The sequence below is a fragment of the Chenopodium quinoa genome, unplaced genomic scaffold, assembly GCF_001683475.1.
Source record: "Chenopodium quinoa cultivar QQ74 unplaced genomic scaffold, ASM168347v1, whole genome shotgun sequence".
Classification (NCBI taxonomy): Eukaryota; Viridiplantae; Streptophyta; class Magnoliopsida; order Caryophyllales; family Amaranthaceae; genus Chenopodium; species Chenopodium quinoa.
In genome coordinates, this window is record NW_018742204.1 from 12,977,367 (window position 1) to 12,991,842 (window position 14,476).

The window sequence follows — 14,476 nt, forward strand, 5'->3', positions numbered from 1 at the left end:
AGTTAATCAATCAACACTTATATTACTCCCTTCGTTTTTTTGCAAGTGTCCTAATTTGAATATTGACTTACCTCGTCAATAAAGCTTGATCAATAACACAATTAATACTTATGATTTTCTATTTCAAATTTATTGCAAAGATGAGTATAAAGTAAAGTGATTTATCTAATGGATACTGACCTACCTCGTCAATAAAGCTTGATCGTTCCTAATTAGAGATCCATCCTACTATATGTCTATCTAGGGTCAAATAGAATACTGAACATGTTGTATGTTCATAATTAAAAGAAATTGAGAGTCACAAAGCTTTTCGATCAAATTTGGTTGTGTTCATATGGGCCTGGCCTTGGGCTTGATCACAAAATGCACAAGCTCAAAAACAACAAGCAAAACATAAAATAAGTTGCCTAATAAACAATAAAATTAATAACAAACCAAGTTAGAGAAAACAAAATAAATAAATAAATAAATAAATAAATAAATAAAACTAATTTGGGTGCAAGCCATGTTGAACTGTAAATTCGGTAGGTCGATTTGAGCACTATATAACTCATTCAGTCATTTGGCATATCAATTTATTACTTCATCAATCCATTAGTTTAAATTTGTTAGTGATCTTGGGTATCTTGTTATGTATTTTGAGATATAAGCTATCCTAGTAGTTCTTTTGGTATTTAGAGAGGTACAAAGAAAAGTGATGAGAATCGATTTCAAGATTACCTGGAACCAGGAGAGGAGCTCTCAGCTGTCTCTCACTCTCATATATAAGTTATATTTAGTATAATGTTTTTAATTTATTCGGAGTGGCTTTACTTTATATTTAGGGAAATTAAATTCAAGTAATTAATTCAGTAAGTACTTGACATGATTAAGGGCTTGTTCCGATTTACTGAATTTATGAATAGAGCTGAAATGAATTGTTTATGACAGAAGAAAATTAATAATTGAACTGAACTTAATAGAACTGATTGAAGCTGAACTGACCTGAACTGAAATTAAGCTGAACAGAACATATCCTAATTTGGAGCAGTAAGCTATTGACATGGTCAAGAAATTGTTTTTCAACCTAATTTAGCCAAAAACAGAATTGGTAGTTTCCGACTCCCCCAAGGGCCTTGCCTTCTTAACTTTTAGGTCAATAAATTTCCGATCCTATGAAATCATAAGAATTTCTTTTTAATCTACATGCAAGCTATTTCCATAGTAAACATCAATTTAATTGGTGTAAGGAATTGAAAATTGACTTAAGTGGGGAGATGAGTAATTATCATTGTATATATACTTCCTCTGTTGCGTTAATATTGCAATAATGATGAAATTACGCACCCCAAAGCACATTTATATGCTAAATATCTATGATTGTGTAAGTGTAAAAATTATAAAAAGTTGATATTGTGAAAGTATTTTATGAGACGAATCCAACAAGATCCCACATGACTATATTTTGCTTAATGTATAAATCATATTATATGGTTAAACAAAAGTGATAAATGGTGCAAAAAGTCCATTGTTGCAATATTTATAGAACGAAGGAAGTATATAGGAAGAAAGCTTCTACATAATCTCTCTCTTTTTTTTTGACAGAGTATATTTTGGTTTTAATCAAATTTTGACAAAAAAAAAATTTCATCTTCTGGTTTTAATCAAATTTTGACAAAGAAAATTTCATATCTTTCCACTTGGGTGTTAGGTCACTAAGGGCATGTTCTCTTCAGATTATTTTCAGTTCAGTTCAACTCTAATAAGTTCAGTTCAGTTCAATTCAGTTCTTAATTTCTCTCATAAAATATTCAGTTCAATTCAATTCAGTTTAGCTCCAATAAGATCAGTTCAGTTCAACTCAATTCAGTCTATCAAAATAGGCCCTAACTCATTAATTCATTTCCTTGATTTCAATTATTACTCGATGAAATGAAGAGATATTATATCGATCTTCTAAGAGAATTATACTCCCTCTAGACCAAATTAATATAGACTACAGTACTAATCTTATCCCTATCTTCTTATAAAAAGTGGGAGAATACTCTTATGAATAGTGTGAAGACTATTATACCCTTAATAAAAAGTTAATTTACATATTTGCCCCCAATTAAAATTAATTTTGATGTATTTAAGTATTTAACCTTTCGTATTGTTGTCCTTTATTTCTTTTGTTTATCTTCCTTCTTATCATACCACCGAAAAGGCGAAAACTTCTCATTTCTCAATTTCCTCTATTCTCACAAACTCCTTTTCTGGTTGCTAGAAAATACTACTAACATGTCAGTTTCCATTCCGGTACCTTTGGTCACCACCCACCGCCGCGATAATTCTATAAGGATGATGACCCTGCCGGTTGTTTTTTTATACTAAAGGAAATGTAAAGTTTGTGCAATCTATTTGTTTATGTTATACGAAGAGGTGACTAAGCATGCTATTTGGAGACGCCTGTATCCGATTAGACTTTGGGACAACTCAAGATTGATGGAGTTGACGGATGAATGTAATAATGGTACCTTGGTAGTGGTGGAGTGTAATTGCTTGGATACCATTAAAATGATAAAGAAAAAAAAAAAAAACCTATAAGAGTAATACTTTTGATGTATCTCTTTTAGTTGTGTTTATAGGGGAGTCAAACAAAGCAACTCTTTTGTTGAGTCTTCTAAGGAATGTAGCAGTTATGTCTCACATATGAGGTATTATAGTCTTATGCTTTTGATTAAGAGGTGTTTGAAGATGTATTTTGCTTTAGTTACTGTGTCATTGTCTCGATTTTTTATCCTAGGAAAAGCTCATAGTTTATGATTATAGGAAAGAGTTAAGATGTACTCATACATCATCAGTTAAATACTCGTTTCTCATAAATGCTATCTCCTCGATTATATGGTCCAAAGACTATCTAATTGCAGGTAAATATACTAATTCACAAAGCTTTTGTGCCAGGGTGTTCAATGAGGGTTTTGTCCTCTCCATACACTCCTATTGTAGTCATAGAATGATGCGCAATAACTTTGATTGCATTTTTATATATTAATACGTTACATTGGCGAGTTATAATATATATGATCACTTTCAAAATAAATAATCATAACACAAAACATGTTTCTACAATTAAATAAATTAAGATATAATCTCTTATTGATCGACCTAAAATAAGTATAATTCAACAGCAACTCAAAGTATGTAAAATTTGAGGTTTGAATTTATAACTCCCCTATGATGGCTAGTTGTATCGCGCGCATCACGTGCGTAGGTTTCCCTAGTATCAAAATAACACCAAAACAAAAGAAATTAATATCAAAACCATTAATAATTTCATCTCAATAAATTATACTCCAGAAATCTATCCATTTGACCATTTACTCATCTCAAAGTTAAGGAATCTAGGTTAGCCAATAGCCATAGTGAATAGCATGTGGGTTTTATGTCGGCCTCTAATAGCGGATTAAGATTTAATCACCCATACAAAGATACAATGATGGAGCTAGCTTATTGATAATTTATTATTTTTGGTGCAATAGCTTATTGATGATTTAACATCATATATTATTATCTTATGACTTGGAAGTATATGCAACTTGCATAAATCCAAATAGCAAGTAACCAAAAAATGAGGGAGACGAATAGTAAACATCAATTTAATTGGTGTAAGGAATTGAAAATTGACTTAAGTGGGGAGATGAGTAATTATCATTGTATATATACTTCCTCTGTTGCGTTAATATTGCAATAATGATGAAATTACGCACCCCAAAGCACATTTATATGCTAAATATCTATGATTGTGTAAGTGTAAAAATTATAAAAAGTTGATATTGTGAAAGTATTTTATGAGACGAATCCAACAAGATCCCACATGACTATATTTTGCTTAATGTATAAATCATATTATATGGTTAAACAAAAGTGATAAATGGTGCAAAAAGTCCATTGTTGCAATATTTATAGAACGAAGGAAGTATATAGGAAGAAAGCTTCTACATAATCTCTCTCTTTTTTTTTGACAGAGTATATTTTGGTTTTAATCAAATTTTGACAAAAAAAAAATTTCATCTTCTGGTTTTAATCAAATTTTGACAAAGAAAATTTCATATCTTTCCACTTGGGTGTTAGGTCACTAAGGGCATGTTCTCTTCAGATTATTTTCAGTTCAGTTCAACTCTAATAAGTTCAGTTCAGTTCAATTCAGTTCTTAATTTCTCTCATAAAATATTCAGTTCAATTCAATTCAGTTTAGCTCCAATAAGATCAGTTCAGTTCAACTCAATTCAGTCTATCAAAATAGGCCCTAACTCATTAATTCATTTCCTTGATTTCAATTATTACTCGATGAAATGAAGAGATATTATATCGATCTTCTAAGAGAATTATACTCCCTCTAGACCAAATTAATATAGACTACAGTACTAATCTTATCCCTATCTTCTTATAAAAAGTGGGAGAATACTCTTATGAATAGTGTGAAGACTATTATACCCTTAATAAAAAGTTAATTTACATATTTGCCCCCAATTAAAATTAATTTTGATGTATTTAAGTATTTAACCTTTCGTATTGTTGTCCTTTATTTCTTTTGTTTATCTTCCTTCTTATCATACCACCGAAAAGGCGAAAACTTCTCATTTCTCAATTTCCTCTATTCTCACAAACTCCTTTTCTGGTTGCTAGAAAATACTACTAACATGTCAGTTTCCATTCCGGTACCTTTGGTCACCACCCACCGCCGCGATAATTCTATAAGGATGATGACCCTGCCGGTTGTTTTTTTATACTAAAGGAAATGTAAAGTTTGTGCAATCTATTTGTTTATGTTATACGAAGAGGTGACTAAGCATGCTATTTGGAGACGCCTGTATCCGATTAGACTTTGGGACAACTCAAGATTGATGGAGTTGACGGATGAATGTAATAATGGTACCTTGGTAGTGGTGGAGTGTAATTGCTTGGATACCATTAAAATGATAAAGAAAAAAAAAAAAACCTATAAGAGTAATACTTTTGATGTATCTCTTTTAGTTGTGTTTATAGGGGAGTCAAACAAAGCAACTCTTTTGTTGAGTCTTCTAAGGAATGTAGCAGTTATGTCTCACATATGAGGTATTATAGTCTTATGCTTTTGATTAAGAGGTGTTTGAAGATGTATTTTGCTTTAGTTACTGTGTCATTGTCTCGATTTTTTATCCTAGGAAAAGCTCATAGTTTATGATTATAGGAAAGAGTTAAGATGTACTCATACATCATCAGTTAAATACTCGTTTCTCATAAATGCTATCTCCTCGATTATATGGTCCAAAGACTATCTAATTGCAGGTAAATATACTAATTCACAAAGCTTTTGTGCCAGGGTGTTCAATGAGGGTTTTGTCCTCTCCATACACTCCTATTGTAGTCATAGAATGATGCGCAATAACTTTGATTGCATTTTTATATATTAATACGTTACATTGGCGAGTTATAATATATATGATCACTTTCAAAATAAATAATCATAACACAAAACATGTTTCTACAATTAAATAAATTAAGATATAATCTCTTATTGATCGACCTAAAATAAGTATAATTCAACAGCAACTCAAAGTATGTAAAATTTGAGGTTTGAATTTATAACTCCCCTATGATGGCTAGTTGTATCGCGCGCATCACGTGCGTAGGTTTCCCTAGTATCAAAATAACACCAAAACAAAAGAAATTAATATCAAAACCATTAATAATTTCATCTCAATAAATTATACTCCAGAAATCTATCCATTTGACCATTTACTCATCTCAAAGTTAAGGAATCTAGGTTAGCCAATAGCCATAGTGAATAGCATGTGGGTTTTATGTCGGCCTCTAATAGCGGATTAAGATTTAATCACCCATACAAAGATACAATGATGGAGCTAGCTTATTGATAATTTATTATTTTTGGTGCAATAGCTTATTGATGATTTAACATCATATATTATTATCTTATGACTTGGAAGTATATGCAACTTGCATAAATCCAAATAGCAAGTAACCAAAAAATGAGGGAGACGAATTGTCTGAAAAGTAAATGTAAATTAATCAAATAAGTCTATTTATACGATGCAATCTTAAATTAATTAATCAGAAAATCTAAATAATTTATTGCAACACTTGAAGTCTATTTCATCACATGTATTAGCCTTGACAAAAATGATTTGTATCCGTTTAATCGTTGTGTTTGAACTATAACCTAAATTTACCCAAAGTTACATAATATAAATCTCATCCAATAAAGTTGACTTAAATTGACTTAATAATTAATGTCTCATAAACTATCATAATAGGCAATTGACAATGAACTCGAATATGATTAATTCAAACCAAATCTACCTAAATATAAAATCAACCTAAACACGTTTTTTACCCGAATTAACCCAACCTGAATAGAATTCGAACGATCCAATTTCCCCCTCACCGGTCACCACCACCACCCCCACCCCCACCCCCACCCCCACCCCCACCCCTAATCAAATACGTGTAGTTCTCTCAATAGTCGAGCAGAACAAGTCAAGAAAATGATGGTTTGATTCACCAAGTAGAAAAGAAACGTAAACTCGAGTTAGAACTTACTCTAATACTTCCACGTCATTGACGTTGTTAGCTACACTTGTTTTTGTTTGATTTGCTACATTAAATATGCTAATGTTACATAATGTAATATTCCTTGTCTAAATACAAAATAGTTCCTACATAAATTAAGCTCATTTATTCCGTTAATAGATAACCTAAGATGTTTCTTTTCTTGTCTGTTTAGTAAGAAGTTTTACTATAAACATAAGTTTTAGCACGTTACTTGCCGCTTAATGATTCCTTAATTTTTTTTTTCAATATAAAACTTGCTTCATTAGATCCGGTGGTTGATTAAAGTTATTGTCTCTTAGTACTATTATAAAACATAACCTTTTCTTTAATATTATTCATTTGATTTAAGAGACCAATGTATCTGCATGACAGATCTTACCTATATTCTATCAGAGTTGAAACCTTAAATGGCCAAATGGAAGAGATAATTATAACAATAATCGACTTAATTGGCATATTAAATGCTTCATTCTAGAGTTCTAGCGGTCAATTTTGGTAGGCGGTTATAAATAAACTAGAATTTACTGTTATATAATACAGAGTAGTATTATACGTAACAAGTTTTAAATGTTAGAAAAATTAGTGCTAAAATTAATCACCAATAAAAAGAACTACACAATTGATTTATTTGAATTGAATTTTGAACACATCCTCGGATAAATTAATTTAGTGCGGGGATTTATAAATATAACTTGGTATAATAGTTTAGTATAAAAAAATTAAGTCGGGTTTAAACATATTCATTCATGTATAGAATCTCGTAAGAAAATTTACCATCATAAATTACTAACATTGTTAAATTATTGTGATACTATAATAATATATCTCCTAAACATAATCTATTAAATTACAATCAAGAGTATAAGACTACTACATTGGCTCTTGTATTTCATTAATTGTCACCGTCTTAGTAAACATCTTGTAGTGTCCAGTTCTATGTCTACACATGCTAACCCATTCAAGTTCAACTCATTAGTATCAAATTGATGACAGAAAAATATTAATTTTGTTTATTAGAAGCATAGCTTAGGAGCCTAATATAAGTATAAAATAATTATTCAATTAATATTATAAATTGTATTATAGTAGTTGAACATCTAGTCAGAAATCATCAAATATCAATAGGAAGCTATAAAAAAGGACAATTTGTGTCATAAAAAAATAGTTGAAAGCTCAATGTTAATTAACATTTAATTAATAATATAAGCTATTGGATTAGTACGTTTTAGAGCATGATGACTGCATGAGGGTTATAATATTTGTCTTGTATTAAGAATATAATTAAATTAATTAAATTTTGAGACTACGGTCAAAACAAGTTTATTCTATTGACTCAACCGACGAAGAGCTTGAGTAGTCAAATACTGTATATGACATGTAATTCTATTTCATTTGTTTGCTATTAGTCGTTTTCAACCATCATTTTCTACAAATGTTATTTCTAAAGTATATAGGAATAGTGTACGTATGATATATCTGTATTGTTATATATTAAACTCTCCAGTCCCTTTATTTTTGCTCCATAGAGATAATGAATGCTACTTATTTAATTTTTGGTTGAAAGGAATTGATGAGCAAAAAAGTGGTGAGACCATATAGTGATTGTGAGAATAAAAGAGTGATCCTTATACCCAAATATAGAATGGGACAAACATAAAGGGACAAATCACAATAAATTTGGGGCAAATAATAAAAGATAGAGGGAGTATTTATTCACTAATTATCCATTGATAATTTCAATCTTACTTATTAGAGTCAAATATATTTGGAAACTTTGCATTAAACCACATTTTATAACCATTTTTTTTTTTTTGCAGGAAACCACTTTATAAATTTTTTTTTCGCAACACACACCTTAATCTAAATTTTTTTTCAAGGCCACACCTTTGCCCGGAAAATAGACTTTCACCTTGTACTTCAGGGTTGACCCGACCACGAGCCTCCCTTGTGACACCCTAAAACCACTAATCCTCCCTTTTCCCCCAACCACCCACTGCCAGCCCCCTCCCCCTTCTAGAGGTCGGCGACCACCTTCCTCCTTCATCGACGGCGATCGTATCCCCTCCCTTTCCCCGTTCCCGTCCTTAAACCCAACCCTCAAGCCCTAAATCCAATTCCCAAACCCATTCTCGTACCTTCGTGAAGCGCAGCATCCATGACGGTTGACGATCAACGGAGTTTGGGTCTGGTTCAATAAATCGATCTCATTTAAATTTTTATTTATTTTTTATGAATATATAATCGATCTCATTTAAATAAATAAAACAATTGATATCAAAAGATAATTTATATCTATTAAATAACTAAAATCATAATATCAAAATATAATTTTTAGCTTTTTCAATAATTTAAATCCAAATATCTAAAGATAATTTTAAGTTCTTTAAAAAAAATAGATAATTTTTAGTTTTCTTTAATAATGAAAAAGCTAATTAAACACTAGTCATCATTTTTACCTACGTGGAAAAATTCTTAAAACGCATCCGTCACTTTTGCTTAAGTGACGAGTTAATTAAATCTCATGGTATATATGTTTTTTGATTATTTTTAAATTATAATACTAATGTATGTGTAAAAACTAATTTTTGTTACATGTGTTCATGTGTTTATTAGGGGAAACAGAGTTCAAATTAAATTAAGATTCAGATTTAAACAACTTTTTTGTTGATTATAAATTTTATTAATATAATTTGGTATATAAATTATTTGACGGATGAGATACCATATTTATGATTTATTTACAAATTAGATGTGCCCAAGATCCTGGATCTAGTGTCCTCGAACCTATGTCTAACGTCCCTTGACCCAAATCAAGTGCAAGTGTCCTATTTCCACAACCACAACACCTAATTGATTAGGCTCAAGGATCGGAGATCCTTAAGATTGTTTGATTCCCTATTATGACAACCCCCGGATGTTTATTAGGGTTTTTTTTTTTAACTTTATCATTAAAGCCCATTTCAGCCTTGGCCCACTATGTTGTAGGGATGACAATCCAGTCCGGATCCGACCCTACTCCGCTTCGATCTGAGGTAAAAAATCTACTTCGAGTTCGAGAAAAAGTAATACGAGTTTGACTTCGTTAAAATAATCCGACTCCGACAAATGTCCGACTGTGACGGATTATCTGACTCTGTCTCCGTCTTCGATAGATCGTCGATTTTGGTGTGGGTCATGGCGGCATTGGGTGTGTGTTTTAAAGGCCCAAATATCCAAATTTCTCAAAGTATATTGAATAACGAAAAATGACTCGAAGTTAGGTCGGATCGGAGTTTGAGGTCAAATATCGGAGTCGGAGTCTCGGAGTCGGATTTAGCCTCCGACTTCCTGTAGGGTTGGAGTCAGATTTAGCATAATCCACTCCGAGTCCGACCCGTTTCCATTCCTACTATGGTGTAAGGCCATTAATTTCGTGAATGACAAATGTTGGGCCCCTTTTCCCAAACAACGACAAAAATATATCCATTCATCAAAGCTCAATGTCATCAATTTATAAGTGGATATCAACCGAAGGTAATTTAGTTATTTTTTTTTCATTTATTTCTTAAAGAATTTACTTGATTAGAACCTAATTAATCAAGATTTTACAAGTTCAAAAGGGATATTAATTTGTATGCTCTTAACTCTTAAGAGTGTTCAGTTATGGTAATAAAAGGTTGGAATTTCTAAATTTTAACATTTGTAAAGTAATAATGTGTGCTTTTCATAAGTATTATGAAAATAATCTTTTGAGATTTTAGTATACCAACAAGGTCATCCTTCTACCCTTATAAAATGGGTTCGATTTTGTTAATTTATTTATGAAATGCTCTTCTAAATTTAAAACTGGTTGTGGTCTAAGTTAAATATAAAGGCATTTGATTCCAATTATCATTAGCATATCATTCTTTTTGGCATACTTTTTTCCTTCTTAGTGTAAAACAACTTGTGTATCATATTCAAATTTTAGTCTGACTAATCCAATAAAAACATGAATTAAGATTATTTACGTTGATTCATCTTATTCTAAGTTTTGGAGTTCTATAAAATTTTGGTGATATTGTCATATAGACCCTTAAGAGAATGTGACAGCGAATAAGACTAAAATTGTTGCCACCTAAGCATTTATGGGGAAGGTTTGGTAATCCCTACTATCGTTAAGTATGCTTGAGTACGTTTTTTAACCAAATAATTTTGAAGACCGATTGCATGGATTGGGTGGACATATTAAAAAGATGGTCATATACAATAATTTTTTTTTAAATTAATCAATATAGATTTACATTATATAAATATGTTTAGAGTACTAATTTTATTTTAATCCTTATTTGATTGTTGGAGATACCCACATTCTTATAGAAGGGAATTCTTTGACTCACATGATTGAATTTCATGCGACAGAGAATTTTGATCATGTCACATGTTAGCGGTTACAAATATTCAAAAAACAACTAACTACTACAAAAAATCCCTATCGAGTCGCCTGTAAACGACCTAACGAGTCGCTTTAAAGGCGACTCCACGGCCACCAACACAATAGCTTCCAACTTTAGAAGTCGCCTATGAGGCGACTTGGTAGCTTTTATATAAGTCGCCTATTAGTTGTTAGGCGACTCTATTTGTTAAGCTAGTGTGTCGCTTGTGTTGAAAGATACGGCTCCATAGGTTAATCTATTGTGTCGCTTGTGTTGAAAGAGGCGACACGTAAAAATCAACATTTTTTCCAACTATTTTTATTAGCTCATATAATGTCAGTGTTTATGACACTCAGCATGCTTGATCTCTGGTTCTTTGCCTGGAAGGTTGAAGTTCTTGCCATTATACCAAAGTTACTTTTCATATATATATATATATATGATATTGTAACTATTTTATATACATTTTTAGAATTAACCTATCGAGTCGCGTCTTACGTATTAGGCGACTTATTAGATAGTTGTCATATAATAAAGCACCTAACAAGTCGGACTTTTAGAGTCACCTATATATAAGGTTCGACTTGTAAACATATCGAGTCGCCTCATACTTATTAGACGACTTGTTATGTTGGGGTTAAAATCAACAAAGCACCTAATGAGTCGCCTAATATACATGAGGTGACTTGATAGGTGAGAGTCATAGATAAGAAAACTCACCTATTGAGTCGCCTAATATGTATAAGGCGACTCGACAAGTTTTCTAGTCGCACCTTATGTACATGTGACTTTGAAAATCTAATTTAAACCACCAAATAAGTCGGATTATAGAGTCGCATGCATATATGGGGCGACTTGTTAGCTTATCAAGTTACCTCATATATATTAGGCGACTCGTTAGGTGTTTTGTTGATTTTAACCCCAACTTAACAAGTCGCATATGAGGCGACTCGATAGGTTTATAAGTCGCACCATATGTACAGGTGACTCTAAAAGTCCGACTTATTAGGGGTTTTTTGTAGTAGTGACTATCAATAATAGTGTAATAGGCTTGTCACATACCTAACAAAAATAACCTAACAAGACCACTACTATGTAGATAGGCAAGTAAGGATCGAATCCCAAGATACTACAATTTGACTAATTAAACAAATTCAACTAAATACTAAGCAAGTAACTAATATCATAGTGAGAAATAATAACTAAAGAGCTAAATAAAACGATTCACTTGTTGTGAAAGTTGGATAATATGAGTTTCTATTCTCTATTTTTTAGCGACGAGCTATTGAATCGAGTTTTCAAAATATTCATATTGCTTTGCTTGTAACTCAAACTTCTTTGTTATAAGCTTTTGTTGTTGACGTTGGGAAATAGTAAAAGGCTCCATAATGGTTTCAAGATCATATGTTGAAGATGGGGTGGTGTTTGGTGCATGGATGAATGATTAAAAGGTGCCCTTGCTTAAAAACGGGTGGTAGAGGATTCACTGGAGCTTAAGTTTTTTTGTATGAGAACCCTAGATGATTTCTCTACCCTCCATCATATGTATTGGAATGAGGATCATATGGTTTTGTGGAGGCCGTGTCATAGAAAGCATTCGCTTGCTGAATCGTCATTCCATCATAATTAAGTTGACACTCTCGTGCAGAATGACCCTGCGTTTCACACATTTAATAAGTTTCCATTGAGGGTCGAGGAGACCCAGCTTGGAGTTGATCGAATTTAAGAGTTAATGCTTGCACAGAACTTGTCAAAAGAGTAAGAGCATCAACATCATGTTTACCTCCTCTGTTGGTAGCTTTTCTTCCTCCTGGATGATAATTATCATTAATCGCCATCTTCTCAGTGATATTCTTTGCATCAGTTGGGTTCTTAGTCATGAACTCATGATAGAATCTCCGGACGCAACATCAATGTATATGAGAAACTCATGGGTCAAACCATTATCGAACGTTTGGATCAAAATCCACTCTGGAATACCATGATGAAAGCATTGTCTCTAGAATTACTTAAACCTTCTCTATGCCTCATATAGGGATTCGTCATCAAATTGATGAAAGGTAGATAACTTGTTCCTTAATTCCGCGGTTTTCTCTTGCCCTAAGAATTTGATTAGGAAGGCCTATGCGTGCTTGTCCTACGTATCAAAGTAACCACTCCCTTTATCTCATAACCACTCTCTTGCTCTGTTTCATTGTGAAAAAGGGAAGAGGCATAGTCTAATAGCATCATCAGTGACACCATTGAGCTTCATAGTGTCACACTTCTCCAAAAAATATGTCTATGTGAGTCCCAGGGAAATTATTTAGTGAGCCCGCGAAAGAGTCGTAAGAGATGAACAGTATGAATTAGGGCTTCAACTCAAACTTTGAGCATTGACAGGTGGTCTAACAATACTGGAAAGGAATTCAATTGTTGTATCCAGAATACCATACTCCAAATGGGATTTTGTCCTGGATCAACCATGTTTCTTGTATTTCGAATTATCCTTATTCTACCTCTTCGTCTTCTTGCAGTAGCGCTTTGATCTCAGAATAAAAAAGTGTTAAATCATCTGAATTCGAACTTTGATTTAAGTGTTCTATTATCCTTATTTGAGATATAATGCCGGAAAGTATGTTGTTAGTCATTTCAAAGAAGAACATAATCATTGTTTATATACTCCAAGTTGTGCAAAATTTCAAAAGGATAATAGAAAAATGCATATTATGCATAAGAAGTTGATTGTTGATAATTCAAAGGTGATTTATTTTTATTTGTCAAATATTGTTTTCTTTGTTATGATTTACTATGTTCTAAAGTTGATCTTTAATCATAGTAATTTTTTTTTTTTTTTTTGTACACAGGTAAATGTTGGTCCTGTGAGGTCTTATACAATGATGAAAGAATTAGCTGGATCACATGATAATATTGGTGCATCTAAACAAGATTTCAAAAACTTTTATAGAGATTTGAAGGCTTATATTGCTGGATCAGATGCCCAAATGTTTGTGGATAACTTTCAAAATAAGAAATTGTTTTGGAGTGCTTTTTTTTTTTTTTTACTATGATGTTGATGAAGAAAGTAGACTTTGTAGAGTTTTATGGGCTGATCCTATTTGTCGAAAAAATTAAATTATGCACTTTTTGGTGATATGGTTTCTTTTGATCCCACGTTTTCCAAACAAACAGGTGATGTTCTAAATGTTGATTTTTTTATGTTCTTAAATTAATATCTAACATGTTTTGATGTTCTAAACATATATTTCTTATGTTCTAAATTATGTATTGCTAATGTTCTAAACATATATTGTTGATGTTCTAAACATAGATGCATCATGCTTTCATGTATTAAACATTATGGTTTTGTGTTTTACACTTTATACCTTGTCTTATAAACTAATATCCATCATTTTCTGATGTTCTAAACATTATGTTTTGTGTTCTAAACATTATGTCTATATGTTCTTAGTTTATTGTTTATGTTTTAGATAATTCATTAAGTTTTTAAATAACTATAATATTGGCAA